This window comes from Manis javanica, chromosome X, assembly GCF_040802235.1.
Source record: "Manis javanica isolate MJ-LG chromosome X, MJ_LKY, whole genome shotgun sequence".
NCBI classification, from domain to species: Eukaryota; Metazoa; Chordata; class Mammalia; order Pholidota; family Manidae; genus Manis; species Manis javanica.
The window spans coordinates 29,815,880-29,833,462 of record NC_133174.1 but is presented as its reverse complement, the minus strand read 5'-3'; the positions used below and the strand labels follow the sequence as shown (position 1 = coordinate 29,833,462).

The 17,583-nt window shown below is 40.2% G+C and overlaps 1 long non-coding RNA gene across 2 annotated transcripts in view; it reads left to right on the top strand.

The window, feature by feature from the left end:
* The window catches only part of LOC108407302 (uncharacterized), a 93,558-nt gene extending 76,524 nt beyond the window's left edge, over positions 1-17,034 (top strand). For both annotated transcript variants that reach the window (XR_005054189.2, XR_005054190.2), the window contains 2 exons: positions 12,183-12,243; positions 15,295-17,034. This is a non-coding gene — a long non-coding RNA (uncharacterized lncRNA). The remainder of the gene's footprint in view (positions 1-12,182; positions 12,244-15,294) is intronic.
* Positions 17,035-17,583: the final 549 nt, after the last annotated feature.

Here is a 17,583-nt window from a genome sequence, read left to right as displayed (position 1 = left end):
TTTTAAGGGAGGGTCTGTTTGTTGTGTCCTAGCTGGGAGGTCCCGCTTTGATTGCCAGGGTGAGGTCATTTGATTGACAGTTGGTTATACACCAGTTCCTCCCAGTGCATGTGTCTTTTCCCAGAATGCTCACAGAAAAGCCCAAGGGGTGGAGGGGGGGGGGGAACAAAACAATTTTATTATAATAAGGTTATGGTGAGGGGTGGTTTGGACGGTTCTTAGTTTTGTTGGATTATGTCTGTGTTGTGATCAGGTTGGGACCTGTTTGGCCTGGTCCTGATGGACAAGGAAGTTAGCTCCCTGCAAAGGCTTTGTTGTCTTCATATGGGACCCCGACCTGGGCGGTTTTTTTCCTTGAACCTTATCTTCCCCTTCCCTAGCTGCTCATGTCTATCTTTCTACCTACCAGTTCTAGGTTTATAGTAAAATTGAAAGGAAGGTACCTTGTACAGAATATCCTTGCCAGCGTCTGCTGTTGTCAGTGTTCTGGATTTTGGCTTTCTAATAGGTGTGTAGTGGTATCTCATTGCTCTAGTTTGCATTTCCCTGATGACATACGATACGGAGCATCTTTTCATATTTTCTTTGCTATCTGTGTATCTTCTTTGGTGAGATATCTATTAAGGTCTTTGACGCATTTTTTTTAAAGGTTGTTTGTTTTTTTCCCGTTGAGCTTCAAGAGTTCTTTGTAATTTAATCAGATATATTTTTTGCAAATACTTTCTCCCAGGCTGTGGCTTCCTGAGTCTCTTGATTTTGCGTTTCACAGAGCAGAAGTTTTAAATTTCAATGAAATCTTACCTTACCAATTTATATTACGTTTGTATTTAGACCTCATGTGTATTTCCATTTCTTCATTTCATTCTTCACAATTTATTTGCTGTAGGTGATTCCAGTGTTATCCCCTACTCCTGGGTGCAAGAGTCAGACTCAGATCCTCATTTCTGATTCAAAGTGATTAGCCTGAATTTTGCTTTTACCACAGAAGTAAACAGAGGGGTGCTTTATAACCAGAGAGTACAGGAAGATATGAGGAGAATATCCACAGCAATGCTGTGCAGAACTGTCAGGAGTGTGATAGTGTTCAGACCAGTTTGAATCTTGGGTAATGAAGGGTTCGGAGGTGTGAATGTTTCAGGGTGAACTCCTCCCTGGTGAAATGTATTCTGAACACTGTCTTGTAGCAAGAAAGAGAGGTGTCAGACTGACTGTAATGTACCTCTCAAGCTCCAGAACTGCAGGGGAAGTCCACAGAGGTGGGATTTGGGGAAAAGCCAAAAAGCACCCCTTTGTAAAAAGGGTCTTTCTGTACTGTATAAACAAAGAATTTAAAATATAAGCTTGTGTGGAACTGAGCTGAGTCCCTACAGGTTGGTGAATTCCTACTGACAATTGGGAGAGGGCAAATTCCTTTAAAGTTTCTCAAATTTTCTGTCTTCAAAAGGGCCAGATTTTAGTTTCCTACCGCTAAAATAAACTAGTCTCTATTGACTTGCAATAATCAGTCTTTTATGAGTTTTGAAGGCAGTGGGATGTTTATCTTTCCATTTCCTTCAGTTTGTGATTGAACATATCCAAGTAATATAAATATTAGTCTATAATGATCTATCAACATATCATATATTTTTGGCAGCTGTTTATACAAAAAAATTTCAAAAACTGATTCCGAATTAGTTATATATTCTTATGGGGTATTTTCTAGCTTTGAGCAAATAAAAGCTTATATCTGTAAAGTTTAAAAGGATTTTCTTGTCTACCAACTTTATATTCAGCAAGGATTGGAAGCACAAACCCAAATGTATCCCTTTTATCAAGCTTGCTAAAGTCAATACTGTAGTATTTTTAAATGGGGACTCATTTTGAAATTCTTGCTTATATTTGAGGAAATAAAAATCTAAAATCAGGGTTCTGTTAACCAGAAATGTTAAGTGAGGTAAGTAAGCCAATTTGACGTCTGGAAACTTGAGGAACTAGTCATTCCTCCGTACTGAAGAAAGGAGTCGTGATCCTCAACCCAGCTTTGGGCTTCGGAACTTCCTGGGTGTAGGGAAATTGACCTCAGAATGGGTCAACTGACCTTCAGAATGGAGGTTCCAGTTCTGTAGATCTGAGAACTGAGCAGCTGAGAAGGGGTGAGGGAACATTTCCCTTTCTGTCCCTCCTGAAATGGCACATTGTTTTCCATAAGCAAATACGTAACTGTAAAGTGAGGCTGATGAAAGCCCGCTTCCGGAGTTTTTACTCTGTATGAGGCACATTGTCTACATTAGTTGTAACCTTTGCCACAAGCAGGAAAAATAGACACCATTATGACTCCCATTTTATAGATAAACAATCCGAGTCACATGTTGTCCAGAGTTACATAATCAGTAATGGTAAAACTAGAACCTGATATTATTTATTTCTGACTCCAAATGTTGAATAATTTCTACCACACTGTCAGCTTAATGTTTAATGCTGTGATCAAAGAAAATGTGCCTACGTCGACACGTATTTAAAGCTGCATATGAGTCACACAAGTAACCCTGCTTCGTATGGTTTTGCATGAACTGTATTTCCAGTGGTGCTTCTTTCTCTGATATCTGTGCATTCCAGTACTGAACATTTTATCTTCTTTTTGACAATAAATATTGAAAGTTGAAAGTCTTAGGTCCTACTTGATGTCCTTTGTCTAAGTCCTTTGCTTCTTGCTCTCTTCTGAATAGGCACCGTTAGAAATAAATGCCTTCACGTGCTAATGTTGAGAATAAAGTATTGGACTGAAACTTCTCACTGTAGTCATTTTATAAACAAGTATAAATAACATCATTTGGTCTTTGTTACACAGAAGGAGGAGAAATGGAAAAGTATTCAGGAGAAAAAGAAGATAGAAAGGTGATGCAAACAATGTCAAGAGAAAATATAATGACTTCCCTTTTGGATCCCAATGCTCACACATGGCTGGATGGGATTTGGACATTTCCGGTGACATGAGTTTACTGCTTATTTGGAAATTCTCGCGGGTGTAATTTTAACTGATGTGGAGAGATTTCTGGACTAGCAATTCTAAACAGGCTTGATTAAACAAAAGAATGGACTTGATTAAGTGTGATAATGTATGTAACAATCCAACAGAGACCCAGTAAACAAATATTCCTAATTCTTTCTCTCCCTTCTTTATTTTTAAAGATTATTTTCTCTAGAAGCTCTGATCTCACACAGAAAGCACTTTTTGGGATATTCCATAGAATTGTCTCCATACCCTGATTCTGCCTCCTCATAACTATACAATACAGTGGGAGACACTTAAATTCTCTCAGCCTCAGCTTACTCATCTGAAAAATGGGTTGTTATGAGGCTCTCACATGACACTATGTATTTAAGGAAAAATGCATACTAAAATGTCTCTGACTGCATTACAGTTATTCAGTGGTACACCTGTTAGTAGGGAAAAAGATTCCCAAAGAACCAATTTACATTGTCTCATTTATTTAGGTCTCTATGAGATTACAGGTAAGAGTCAGGATCCTGTGAGAGACCTGCAGCCAGCCAGGACTCCCCAGCTAAGCCCCTCTCAAATTCCTGACCCACAGACACTGTGAGAGAACAAACGCTTGTTACTTTAAGTTACTCTATTTTGAGGTAATTTTTTATACAGCAGTGTATAACTAATATGAATGTCTTAAAGGATGTGAGGAACATTTCTGAATGTAATTTACTACAGTTCATGTAAATGGTAAAGTTCTCAGTGAAAGAAAGAAAGGCCTAGATACCTGATAAAGGGATGAGGCATGAGGAATGGGATGATAATTCGAGAACATAAGCGAGACTATATTCAAGGATGTAGGTTAACCCCTCTTGCTTTTGTTTGTGTGTCTTATTTCAATAGCATTTCAAAGTAAGGGTGCTCTCGTGACTAATGGGAGTATCTTTTGACAAAGATGCAGTTTATGCTGCATGAATGATATTTTTGATGGTCAAAAGGAAGAGCCAGAGCTCAGTAGTCAAAGGGCCAGCAAACCCACCTGCTGCCAAAATTGGGCTTATTAACTAGACTGCAGCAAAGGAGAGCAGACCCCACATGGAACCTTGGAGCATCCAGGAATGCAGATTTAAGAGGAAGTGTTTATTAGTATGGGTTTGTGCTTGATTTTCCCAAGGGAGATTATGGAATCCTGTGTTGGATTGCATCTCGTCAAGAAGGAGCAGTTTAGCAATTAGATTCTCAGTAATCTTCTTTCCCGAGAGATAACGCTGGCCTGGGGACAGCACTGATAGGAAAGCAAAAAATCACTCAGAAAGACGCATAATTAGTCCTATTTCCAGCGGTGGTGTGTGGCCTCGTGTATAAATAGTGTTTATATGACCTTGTCCATGCTGCATTGGAAACACTCTTTCACCAGGACCTGATTTCCACTTTCTCAAAAGAATATTATGACACAACCATGAAGTGGAGAATTTTAAGAGCCAGCACAGGTCCACTGGGTTGGTGCATGTTTTTACGTGACTTTTGGTCGGTTAAGCAGGACAAGACCTTAGAAAGTGTCATTTTGTGGTGGGGGAGCCCAGAGTTTAGGAAAATGGTGATTAGCTCAGGATCACTCAGGCGGTTTGCGTCAGAGGGAGGATTAGAACCTAGATCTCAGACAGTTAGCCCAGGACCCTTCACGTGAGAGCAGTCCACCCTTGTACGCACAGTGACTAGAGCATGAGGGTCAGATGTGGAGTGTTTGCAGGTGACTTGTTACTGCTCAGAGTTAAAATACGGACATGGTGCTCTATCACTGTTTTCACATTGTAAAAATTTCAAACAAACCATTGAAATAAAATTATCTCTTGACTTCTCTTCAGTCCCCTCTTACCTACCCTACCACCATATACGAGTTCATTCTTTGTGGATATAAATGTGCGTCTGTTACATAACATAGTAGCACACATTGTTCTGCAGTTTACTTCCCCCACCCCCAATTACTAACACATCTTGGAGACTGTTCCGTATCAGTGTGCATAAAGTCTGGATAGCATTATTTTATTATTATACAGAGTGAAGATGTCCTTGATCATACTCTATGTATTTTCTATACCTCCAGACTTTATGTACACTCTATAAATAGACCTGCATTTTTATCTTATATTAAAAAACGTAAATAGCTAACAAACCACTTAATTAAAACACTTGCAAGTATTTTCATTAAACAATTATCTTGAGTAGTACAGGTATTGAGACACATAATCAATGTGCTAGGTTTTGCTCGTAGTAATTTGTAGAGTATTTGTCCCATGGGTCATGGGAAATACAAGAAAAAAATAGTTTGAATACTGCTTGTTTTAGTCCGTTTGGGCTGCTAAAACAAAATACCACAAACTGGGTAGCTTATAAACAGCAGAAATTTATTTTTCACAGTTCTGAAGGCTGGGACGTCCAAGGTCAAGGGGCCAGCACATCTGGGTAGGACCTTCTTCCCAACTGCAGACTTCTGATTGTGTCCTCACATGGTGCAAGGGACCGGGGACCTCTGTGGGGTCTCTTCTGTAATGCACTAATCCCATTTCTAAGGGCTCCACCCTCATGGCCTAATTACCTCTCCAAAGCCCCACTCCTAATACCAGCCCATCAGGCATTAGGATCTCAACATGTGAATTAGAGGGAATACAGACATTCAGACCATAGAACAGCTGTATTTTAATCTGTCTGTCTTGAAAGAACTTATCTCTGCATTTCCAATTCCTGATCCTCAAGGTGCAGCTCACAAAATCCTGCTGATTATAAAGAACTATGATGATAAAATATCAAGTAGCAGATTGAGAAAGACACACAATACATGATGTCCTTATCTTGACCTCCAAAGACTTAAATGCTCCAATATTGAACTCAGGACTAGTGAGGGATTTTCCATTTGTCTCTTGAGAGCTTGTTATGTCATCGCTATGCTGTATTTGGATGAAGCAGTTCCTTAACCTAATCCAACTTCCTGTGGAATTGGTTTACAGCCCTCTAGGCTTATTTTATCTTATTTACATTCTTTTTCTGAACCTGGAAACAAGAGTACAGCCAGCCTGCAGAACCAAGTCTCTACCTTTGGAATCCAGCCTTTATGTCATTTTTCTTTGTTCACCCACATGCATTTTGTTATTAACCCAAAATAGTTTGTCTTTCCGTACGTGTCTCTCTTTCTTATAAGAGTTATGGGCTTCACAGAAAAAGATTCCTTATGCAGTATGTGGAATTAATTCCACCATGGGATTTTAATACTTTCTTCTTCATTTGCTCCCATATTTGGCTCTGCATTATGCTCATTATAAAGCAATCAAGCTTTCAAATGGATAAAATACAGAAGTAGATAGTGTAGCATTACTTCATTTAATTTAAGGTGTTTGAATGGCACATTAAACACATGCAATTCACAGTGGCCATGATAGATGTTAAGTAAAAAAAGTGAAATAGGAATTTGTTTGGTAAATAAAACAAGTGAACTTATAATCACAGCTACTGTTAATTGTTTACTGTTCTATGAAATTATAACATGGGAACTGTCACTGGAAACCTCTGTTAAGAACAGTAAATTAAGAGTATTAAATTAGTTTTTCGTGGTTACTGAGATTAAGATAAAAAGTCAAAAGCGCATACTGCTCACATAGCTTTTTAACTAAGATGTCTACAATTATTGTGTGTCATAAAATGGCATGTTACATGCTTTGTTCCATTTTCCCATGCCACTGTACATAAAAGAAGTTACCATCATATTTGCTTTCACTAGGCAAACTCTATCCTCTGTCCAGCATTTTTAAATAGCATCTTCTAGAGCAGCAGACAGGTCACTGAATGTTAGTTTACAAAGGCTGTGCATCCATTCAGAAGTTGTTTACCTAAACTGACCATCAGTTGCTGATAAAATGACCAGTAAATAATTGGTTAGTACCAAACTATCTGACTGAGTTGACTGGTTTCTCCTGGAATTAAAATGCATTTATTACATCAAAATGATAGACTGATGGACTGTAGACTAACATAGGATTATTAGTTCACTGAATTTTAGAGATAGATAAGACCTTAGGTCAAAGTTTCTCCATCTCAGCACTCTTGATATTTGGGGCCAGATAGTTTTTTGTAGGGGGCTGTCCAGGGCGTTGGTAGGTGGGTTGGCAGCATCCCTGGCTTCTCCCACTAGAACCACCAGCCGCACTCCTCCTCACGTGTCACAACCCAGAACATCTCCAGATTTCTCCCGAAATCGCCTCCTTGTAAGATCCTCTGCTTAGAGAATATCTGGTCCAATACACCCGTTTGTCAAAGGACAAGAAAGCCAGGGAGGTAAAATTACTTGGCGAAGATCACTAAAAGAATTACCTGAACATTATTCTAATTGAATAATCATTTAACATTACTACTTTCAATTCCACATCCATAAGATATTTTACAAAGCTCACGTAATCAGCATATATTTACTCGATTTGGGGGTTACTACCTAGATTGAGAATTGAAATAAACACTTCTCACAATGCAGATGTACGATGTGATGTTCTCCCAGATGAAACAAGGTTTCGAGGTGCATGTGTTTTATTAAGGATTTGTTCCCAGGAAGAGACTATTAAGGGGGTGAAGGAGGCAAGAAAAGGGGAAAAAGCCGAGTAAGTGTGTAATTTCAGGTGAAGTGTCAGACTCAGCCTAATCCTACAGGGAGCTCTGGAACATAAAGTACACCTCAAACGTGTTTTGGCCTTGAGGCAAAGAAACTGTTCTGTTCATTGGCTGACCACTCTGGCATTAGATGTAAAATTCCTGTGCACTTCCAATTCTCTGTACTGGAAAGGAGGCCATGGATTGTCTGCAGATTTGGAAGGGATGGGAGGGATAGAAAATTACTAGAGGTTTTTCTGAGTGAGTGTGAGCAAACAGACTCTAACGCCAAAGGTAATCCTCTGAGGGTTAAAGGTGTGACTCCTCAGCATAAAGCATGCAGAAGCTTGGAAAGGGACACACAAAGCTGGCGGGAAGGTATCTGAGGGTATCTAGGCCAGGCACTAACAGTGTCTACTGCAGCGGTATTGTTGAAAAACCAGGGACTTTAGAGACAGAGAAGTATATATTCAAGTTCTGCCCTTGCCACTTACTGCATGACCTTGAACAAATTACTTGGATTTACAGACCCACAGTTTCTTTATCTTTAAACTTGAGGCAATAACACCTAACCTATCTGATACGATATTGTGAGGGTTAAAATATATGATAAATCCAAGATGGAGACCACATAACAATATTGTTACTGTGCTTTTCAATTCATGACAAAGCATATCTTCCCATTTGTTTAGGTCTTTTAAAATTTCCTTCGTTAAGGCTACAAAAATACCTTTGTAAAGGTCACATGCATGTTGTTTTAGATGCATTCCAAGGTACTTGACACCCTTAATCCTTTTGCAGATAGTCTTAATTTTATTTCAGCTTTTTTTCCTGATAGACAGAAATACAATCGATTTCATCATAAGTAAGCACTATCCAGAAAACTTATTATTTCACAAACATTATTCACAATCATATCATTTAAAAATAATGACAATTTTGTTCCATCCTGTACAATTCCAGCGTATTTTGTTTGCACTGTCTGCCTTTGTGTGGAGGTGAGGATGTGCAATACAATGTTGAATAGCCATGTAGAACATCATTGTCTCAAATGAAAATCTTTCAATATGTCACCAATGACTGATAATCTTTAGCAGATTGAAGATGGTCTTTCTTTTACTAGGCTGCACAGAGGATTTTTCCCCTTAAAATAAATCCTGCGTGCATGTTCAGATTTATCAGATGCTGTTTTTCATTTAATTGATTATATGAATTTTCTTTCATACAATAAAGGAAATTTACATTAACTGATTTTCTAATGATAACTTACTTTGCTGAGAGTGTATCATTCTTTTTACATACTGCAGATGGAGTGAACTATTGTCATGTCTGGGATTTTTGCATCTATGTTCATGATGGAGATTGACCCATAAGGTAGCTTTCTCGTCCTTTTCTCCTCAGTTTCTGTGTCAGGGTCTGCTAACATGAAACTGAGATGGGAAGTGCTCCTTTTCCCTGTCCTCTGGGAAAGAGTAGAAGCTTCTGTTCTGGATCATCTGAGAGCACTCCGAAGCCACTTTAGCTCATCCAGAGCAGTGCCCCCTTGTGGTTCCTGAGGGTAGGTACAGTACAGGCAGCCTTACCTCTGGTTCTTCCTTAGGACTGACAAGATTTAGCAAATGAAACTGTAAGGCACCTAGTTAAATTTGAATTATTTTAATTTTGCTAGTTTTCTAGTGCTACCATAACAAAGTGCCACCGACTGGATGGCTTAAACACAAATTTATTTCTTACCATTTTAGAAGCCAAAAGTCCAAGGTCTAGGTATTGGCAAGGGCTGGTTTCTTCTGAGGCCTCTCTCTTGGGCCTGTAGTTGGCCACCCTCTTCTCCCTGTGTCTTCACATTGTCTTCCCTGTGTGAATGGGTGTCCTAATCTCTTCTTCTAAGGACCCAGTTATTCTAAATGAAGGCCCACTCTGATGATCTCATTTTAACTTAATTGGCTCTTTAAAGACCTTACTTATCTCCAGATACAGTCACATTCTGAGGTACTGGGGGTTAGGATGTCAACATATGAGTTCTGAGGAAACACAATTCAGCCCATAACATTTTCTATGCATATCCACATTGAAATAAAAAGAAAAAAAATATTTCATGGGATATACTTATAATAAAGCATTACTTGTTATTTATCTGAATTAAATTATAAATATCTAAATTGTATACCTCTTTCTTTAGTTGTATTCCCCTGCTGGTTTACCTCTCCTTAACAATTTCCTGTTTTGCAGAATTTGCTTATACAATTCCTTGCAGTTTCAGTCTTCCATTTACACTGTAGCAGCATAGCTTTTACAGTGGGCACTTTGAACCTATTTCATTGTTTTGTCCTTTGAAAATTCATTAATGAGAACATATATTCAACATTAGCTGTGTGGGCTGATATGTTGAATATGTACCAGCATAGTTAACAATTCTGGGAACCACTCTTCAAATGTGCTTTGTTGACTCATGTAATGCCGTCTTCCATGGCACAGTTCACATTTTCATGGTTCAGGATCGTGTTGCATCTCTAAACATTTTTTTTAAATGTCCATTGACAAAAAAGGAGCAGTATCATCACTTGTTATCCTCTCCGTCTCTTGCCATGCTGAAAGAATACTCAGTAATATCCGTATGACTAAATCAAACCCTTCAAGTGACGAAATCCATTCCAAATGATAATCTTGATGAATCCCATACTAATCATCCACTTCAAGTCAGAAATTTTCTTCTGTTTCATAAGCCATGTTGTTCATTTAAAAAACAACCTTGACACATAAAGGGGAACATTTTCCATTAATTCTTTCTCTAACACGTTCAACAAATTCCTTTAATCAGTGGAGTTCTTTAATAATACTGTTTGCTCTTCTTTCGATGCACATAAGCCTATTGCTAGAGAAATAGTGAAAACTATGAATAAGGAGCAGACTTTGCTCAGTAGCTTATTTAAAAAGTCAACAAGAATTTTGGGGGCCTTTCCTTCAGAAGTAAAATATTTTATCAGTGCTTCAAACAAACTAAAGAGTCTTTCAACTGTATTTCTTAAGAAGAGCCAATGAATTTTTGAATGAGAATTGAAGCATTCTAAATGCTAACAAAATCACCCAAATCCCTTAATAACAGAGTGCAAAGACTATAAATGAGGCACAAGAATCGTTTTACGACTTTTACTTCTATTTCAACAGGAAGGACATCAGATACTGTTTGAGTTGCGTCACTCAGAATATGGGCAGTGCATCAGTCTACCACAGAATCGTGTACTTTCTGTCACCTTTAACTTGTTTAATTCATGAACTCCTAAATAAAAACAAAAAAGGAAGTCTCTGCAAACATTTGCTGTTGTGTCTGAAGTTTCATGTGAAAAGGACTTTGCTCATAGTAGCCCTATTTAAAAGCCTTTTATTGAGGAGAAAACTATTTCACAAGGCTTTAAAGGAAAAATGTATTCTGTTTTGTCATTACATGCATCTGTGGTCATGACATAAAAAACTGAGGCATTTAGATCTTTGATAATCTCTGTAGTGGTAAATGGAGCTATTGTGTTTTGATTAGTGCAGTAGATTTGGTCCCAGAACTTGAAAATTTGCTTCCAACTTGTGGTGATATAACTTCTGCTGTGATTATTTTGTCTTCTTAATCTGAATCTCTCAAAAAAAAAAGTATTTTTTTGTCATTGGTATTAGTCGAGGAAATCATCTCTCATGTCTGCCTGTTAACGTATAGTGGTTTATATCTGACTTTCCACCCTTTTCTATGGGGAATGAACAACTGCATACTGCACAAAAAGCTTTAAAAAGGAATTGTTCCTCATTTAATAAAAGTCCACTGTTCATAAAATTCATCCCAACATTTATGCTTATGTTGGGCATTCCGAAGTTCAAATATATGCAAAAGAAAATAGATGAAAGCAACCACTGCAAGAATTAAAAAGACTGAATTTGAAAATCTCATGGCCACGTCAGTTAGCGTGCCTGTCATTCGCAAATCCAAGCAAGTCTGGAAACAGAGACTGAATGGTTGAAAGTTGTGAACTTGAGAATTAAGAATATTTGATGCCAAAAGGTGAACTTCCCGTTTGCTGAAAGGGAGAACTGTCCTTGAAAGGTACAGTCTTCCTGAACAAAGCCAGAGCTGGCTATACGGTTTTGGTTAGCTTGGGGATTGGACAGTCAGAAGTGGGAGTGCTTGGGGACGGCCGGCCTTTAGCTGCGTTCCTGTGGTCACTAGAGTAAGGTTGCTATGGACCCGCTGCCTTTCACGAGTATGGCCCCGGGATAAAACTTGTTGATTGGATGCTGTCTAGAAATGTGAGCTGTCGCTGATTGGCTGACTTTCAGCACAGGTGTGGGTGGAGGGAGGGAGAGAGGAAGATATCACTGATTGGCTGATTTTCAGAAGCCTGGAGGTATCGTTGACTTGCTGATTTTCAGAAGTTTAATTACTGGAGAGAGGCAGTCATTGACAGTCTCATGCTGATCGGATGTTACATGTGATTGATGGTGGTTACTTGTTCAAGACTTGGGACTGTGCCCCAAAAACAGGCATTTCCTCTCTTTAATATTTCCTTAATTTAATTCTAATTCTCCCCTTTTGATCTTCCCTCAGCCAGACCTCTGGAGACACCAGATCTTTATTTGTGGAGATACGGTTTTCAGCTAGTGTTGCTGTAAGTGATTTAATCGCTAATTGCTATGATTGAAAACTAGCTCTAACTGCTGAAATGTTTGTAACTTACTGAACAAAGCTGAATATAGGACATTTAGGTTGTGCTGACAAAGTGCAGGACAAAATCACATGGGAGGCATGTCCTGTGTGTTCAGGATGGCTGGCACTGCTAGATGAAGTCCATGCCTGAGGCAGGGTCTTGTAGCACCCAGCGTTCTCAGCAGTGCTCAGAGGGCACCCTAGAGTTCTGTGCCTGCCCAGAGCCCATGGACCAAGGGGGAGGAAGGGGCTGAGTGGACAGGACTCTGGGCCTGCAGTCCCCACTTTACCCAGACTGCTGGGCCTTCCTTATGTTCCTGGACTGGGGAAATTTTCAGTTGGAATAAGTAGTCTTATGCCTAAAATTTTGACACTCACTGTCCCCTAGTTAGATAAAGGATGTGTCATCAAGTTCCAGTCTCCAGGGACCTGGGCTCAGGATTGCTTCCAGCCCCTTGCTCTGTATGTCATGAGAAACTTGAATTACTGCAGGGCTGTCAGCTGCCTAGAACAGACACGTTAGTTAGAGTGGACGAGTGTCTATGTACTGTGGTTGTCAGCTCAGCCTCGAACAGAGGCCATCAAGAGTAGAGTCCTAAAAGGGACCTGAGATAGCATATCTGAGGCTGAAAAATGATGATGTATAACTTAACATATGCTATAAGCCGCAAGTTTACAGGCATAGGCAATGCCTAGGCAAACGTACAGATATATGATTAAAACAGAGAGATTAAGGCAACACAGGAAAACTTCCTCTGATTGGTGAATTTCTGGTTGAGTACTTTCTCCCTCTGAACTCTTCCCTGGACTTATTAAGGTTTGCGTAATCTTGGTTTCCAATAGTGTTTGCAGAGAAGGAGACAGACTATGTAGGCTGCTATATGCATGCTTGATTTTACCTACGCCAACGGCCTCACATGACCTCTCCCGATGCAGCCAAACCTAAATCTGCAGCCTGGTTCCCTCTCCTGATAGTCTGACCTGTGTTTTCTGCTCCTTACTGGACACCTCCACTTGGACAGCCAGTAGAACCTTATCATCTACATGGTCCATACTGTCCTTATCCACCACACCCTTCGTAATCTCTGCCTCTAATTTAAAATCGCCAACTCTTCTTTCTTTATCCTCAATCTCAGCTAAGAGGAGCAGCTTCTGTCTAGTCAGCCCATCTTCAGAGCCCAGAATCACCATAGGCTGTCCCCCACCCTTTCACATAATCCCTAACTTCCTAAGAATCAAACCTGTGAGGGGTCCTCGCCATCCTCACTTCCATAGCCTGAGTCAAGTCAAACCTCACCCTTTCCCTTTGTTCTGTTTAGTGTTTGCCCTCAGCATATATTCAGTGCATGCTTGCTGGATAAATGAATGAATAAATCAAGGTATGAGAGGTAACATTCACTGTTTCAAAATGATCCCTGGTAGAGTCTTCTGCCTCCATGGAAGAAACCTCAATTATTACAATGCTTACCCAACTTGAGAATCCCCATGGGAAAGTGTCGCTGAGAATGTGATCATAACTGTGTCCTTCCCAGGCCCTAACACCCTCATGTTGGAGGTGGAAATGCTGGTAGCAGGACAGGGCATCATGCTTCCCTCACAGAATCCCACACATCTCCATCATCCGCTGTCAGTTTTACAAGGAAGTGGGCCATCTCCGTCAGCTCACCATACACTGCGCAAGTGTCTGCTCCTTGGCCCAATTCCTTACCCCAGGCAATACCTGCTGGCAACACGGGCCAGCAGACATAGTCCTGCAAACCTCTGGTGTGTCAAAAATTCTGGAAGCATGAGAAAGCATTCTGAGTTAGGGGCACCATCTGGATTGCTTTTCAAAGCATGTCACCGAGTTAATGAGCCCGTAAGAAGGCATCCCCCTTCCAATTTCCCTCTCCGTGCACTACATGGCCCCTTCCACTACTCTTGTTACTTCTGGCCTGTCTCGACTATCTGTCATCATTCACTAACCCCACCCGTTCACATAGCCCCAACCTCAGTGGAGGGGGTCCACTGTATACAAGGTAAGAAATAGCCCTCTCCAAGAGACATAATGATAGCTCCCAGCCCAGGTATGTTGGCAAGGGTACACTGGGCCCCCAGGGTCCTCAAGAGATGTTGCTCTACCAGAATCCATTAATAACATATACCATCACCAGGTAATGCAGAGGAGCCAGCCATACTCTGCCTGAGAATACATAGAGGAGATTCTAAGGTAGGGCATGTAATGTCCGAGATGGTTTGCCTTTTTTCATCCAGGAGACCTGCACACTTAGATCACTCAATTCTAACCAAATCTTTGTTTCTCAGTGTAAGACGAAAATGTGATGTGGACATCAGAATTTTAAAGCTTGTTCAGAGGAGCCCTGTGACTCAGAACATCACTGCAGAAATCCGACTTTATATGGGCAAGAGATTAAGTTAATTTTCTGCTCAACCTATATAGAAAACAGGGGAGTACAAATTAATATAACTGTGATACTTGATTTTTTAATATGTAAGTTTGGACAAAAGTTAAAGGATTGAAAAAACAAAATGTGAGAGTATGTGGTATTTACATACATTAACTTGTAATGTTTTGTGTTGATGATATGGGATGATATTTATAAAAATTCACATTTTTAAACCCTCTCCACTTTATCCCAATTTCTGTTTGCTATGTCTTTTCTGTGCACATTTGACCAAAATGATGTCCAAATATGTTGACTTCAGTTCTTAACCAGAGAAACTGAAGGGAACTACTTATGTGTCCATCAGGAGGAGAATAGCTAAGTTAATTATAGAACATACTTACTTTAAAATCCTACGGAGTAGTTAAAATAATGAGGTGGATTTATATGTGTTGTCTTGGAATGGTGTTGCATTCATTTTATTATGTGACAAAGGCAAGTGGAAGAACAGTATATACATCACTACTCATTATGTTGAAAAAATCAGTATATTTTTATAGCACATCTATGTATTAAAAAGCTTAAAATGATCTTTAAAATACTATACACCATATTTGTTTTTATTGTAGTTACCTCTGAGGAGAAAGCTGAATTTTGGAGGAACGCTGTAAAGTGGCGGGAGCCATGACATTCAAGCTGTGTAGCAAAGCTCAGGCTGGAAGAAGACCCCCACAAAGCAAGGACCTTTGCAGCTGCCTCCCCCTATCACCCACCTTGATTTTGTTATTCTCCATTATACTGTTGGCTTTCTTTTGCTTGCATTTTTGCCAAGGGTGAAGCTAACCTTTGCTAAGCAGTATGGATAAGTTGAGAACATACGTTTCCCAGAAGCTTTTCAGGCCAGTGCTCCTAAAGAATGGAACACGCAGGGGCCAGATGGCTATCTTGGCATGAAATACCGAAACCTACTGTTAGTTAGTCAAACATTGACCGCCCCATCTCCACTAGGTGGGAATGCCCCCCTTTTGTATTACAATGCTAGTGAAACTAGTGATGGAGAGTCTTATAGAATGATTAGAGAAACAGAGTTATGAGGGAATATTGAATAGAATAACCCTTTCTGATACTTAATCCATCTTCTCATGTCTTCTTCTATTTGCTACTTCTATAGCGTCTCTTCTTCCTTCTCAATTACAGCCCTTTACTAGAATTTGTGCCTCATACGTTAAATTACCAAAAACCATAATTCTTCCAAGTAGTAAAGATACCTCAAGACGAGTGCTGGGCCTGGAAGCCATAGGGCATAAATCTGCAAAGAAGTAAAAAGCTAACCTTTTCAAAGAATATTGCTTCTGTCTCACTTCCCAGCTTTACATCTCCCTGTATGGCCTCAGAAGATGGCTGTTTAGCCAGAGACGGGTAAGATGCCTCACGGGAGGAACAACCTAAGACAGGCACAGTTGCAGGGGGGCCATCAGGTGAGAAAATGGGGGCCAACAGAGGTGAGGTTCAGAACCTCACCCGCCCCCCCCACGCCCCCAGTTTTGAGAGAAATTGTCTACACCCATGGATGTTTCGTTGCCCTCGTCTAGCTTGGATCAATACGTGGTCTGTAGGCACAGACCTGAGCATCTACACCTGCCTTCTTACACTACTAAATTATGCTTTCTATCTTTATCTTGCATCTACCTATAAATGAATAATCATATCTGACCTGAGTGTTTATAGTTCATGATTCGTGATCAAAACAGAAATAGTTTCTATGATATGCATGCCCTTGCATTGTTCACCATGTAAAAACTTGTTTAGTCCCTACGGTAGTAGAGCCATGGAAACCTGCATGTTATATATCAAAGAAATTTTAGTATTCACCCAGAAGAAAGAGAAGTATAGATAAGAAAGGGAAATTTATTTTGCTGCCTACTGTGCCCTATGAAGGGGTGTATAATGAAGATATGAGTTTATGATTTTAGGTTGATTATAAATTTATTAAAACTTTTAGGATATTTTTGTGGAAAAGAATCCTAGCTAACTGTGGCAGTAGGTGACCTGTATTTCACCCTGAGCTGATAGACTCCATAGTCACTGCTACATACTGCACGCTCCTGCAGTCACATGCGCTACTTAGAAACTGCATTGCATAGAAACGTAAAACGCGATAGAGTACATGGTGCTAGGAAAATGTTAGGTCAAGAAACAGAGAAAAGATCACCTAACACTTGACTAAGCATGTATAGATTAGAAAGAAATAGAAAGAAAAAAGCTTGCCCATACCTATTAATGAACAGAACAATAAAACGTAATCATATCCTGGTGCAAAATGGTATTAATAAAGCTGTCATTGGCACTTTGTCAAGAGACCACCTCCATCTGACTCTGTGTGCTCCTGTCTCTCTGTGCACCAACTCCTCATCGTTTCGGGCAACAGCCCCCCCACCCCCCACCCCCCCCACACGGGAGCTGGACTCCGGCAGTAAAGAAAGGGAGTAGATGGTCTCCAGGGGTGACTTCCTGTGTCTGTCATTTTGGTTCTGGTTCATGCACAAGCCCGTGACAGGAGCGCCGAAAGAGGCTGTTTCTCTGCCGGTTCTTCCACTCGGAGTAGAGGACTTATTCGAGCTTGAGACGTGCCTTTGTGTCTTGTGGGAGCCTTGATGTCCTTCTGCAACTTCATGTAAGGGAGACTTGCGGTTTCTGACTGGGCTGCAGAGGTCTCGTGCCTGGTGTTTTCCGGCCTCTCTCCAGGCGGCGTCTCACAAGGCCTTGTTAACTGCGGCATGATAATGGCAGAGGCAGGAGCTCAGAATAATCCCAACCAGCACGTAGTGACTTTTGAAGATGTGTGCGTATACTTCTCCCCAGAGGAATGGGAGCTACTTGATGTTGTTCAGCAATGCCTATGCTATGCTGTGATGTGG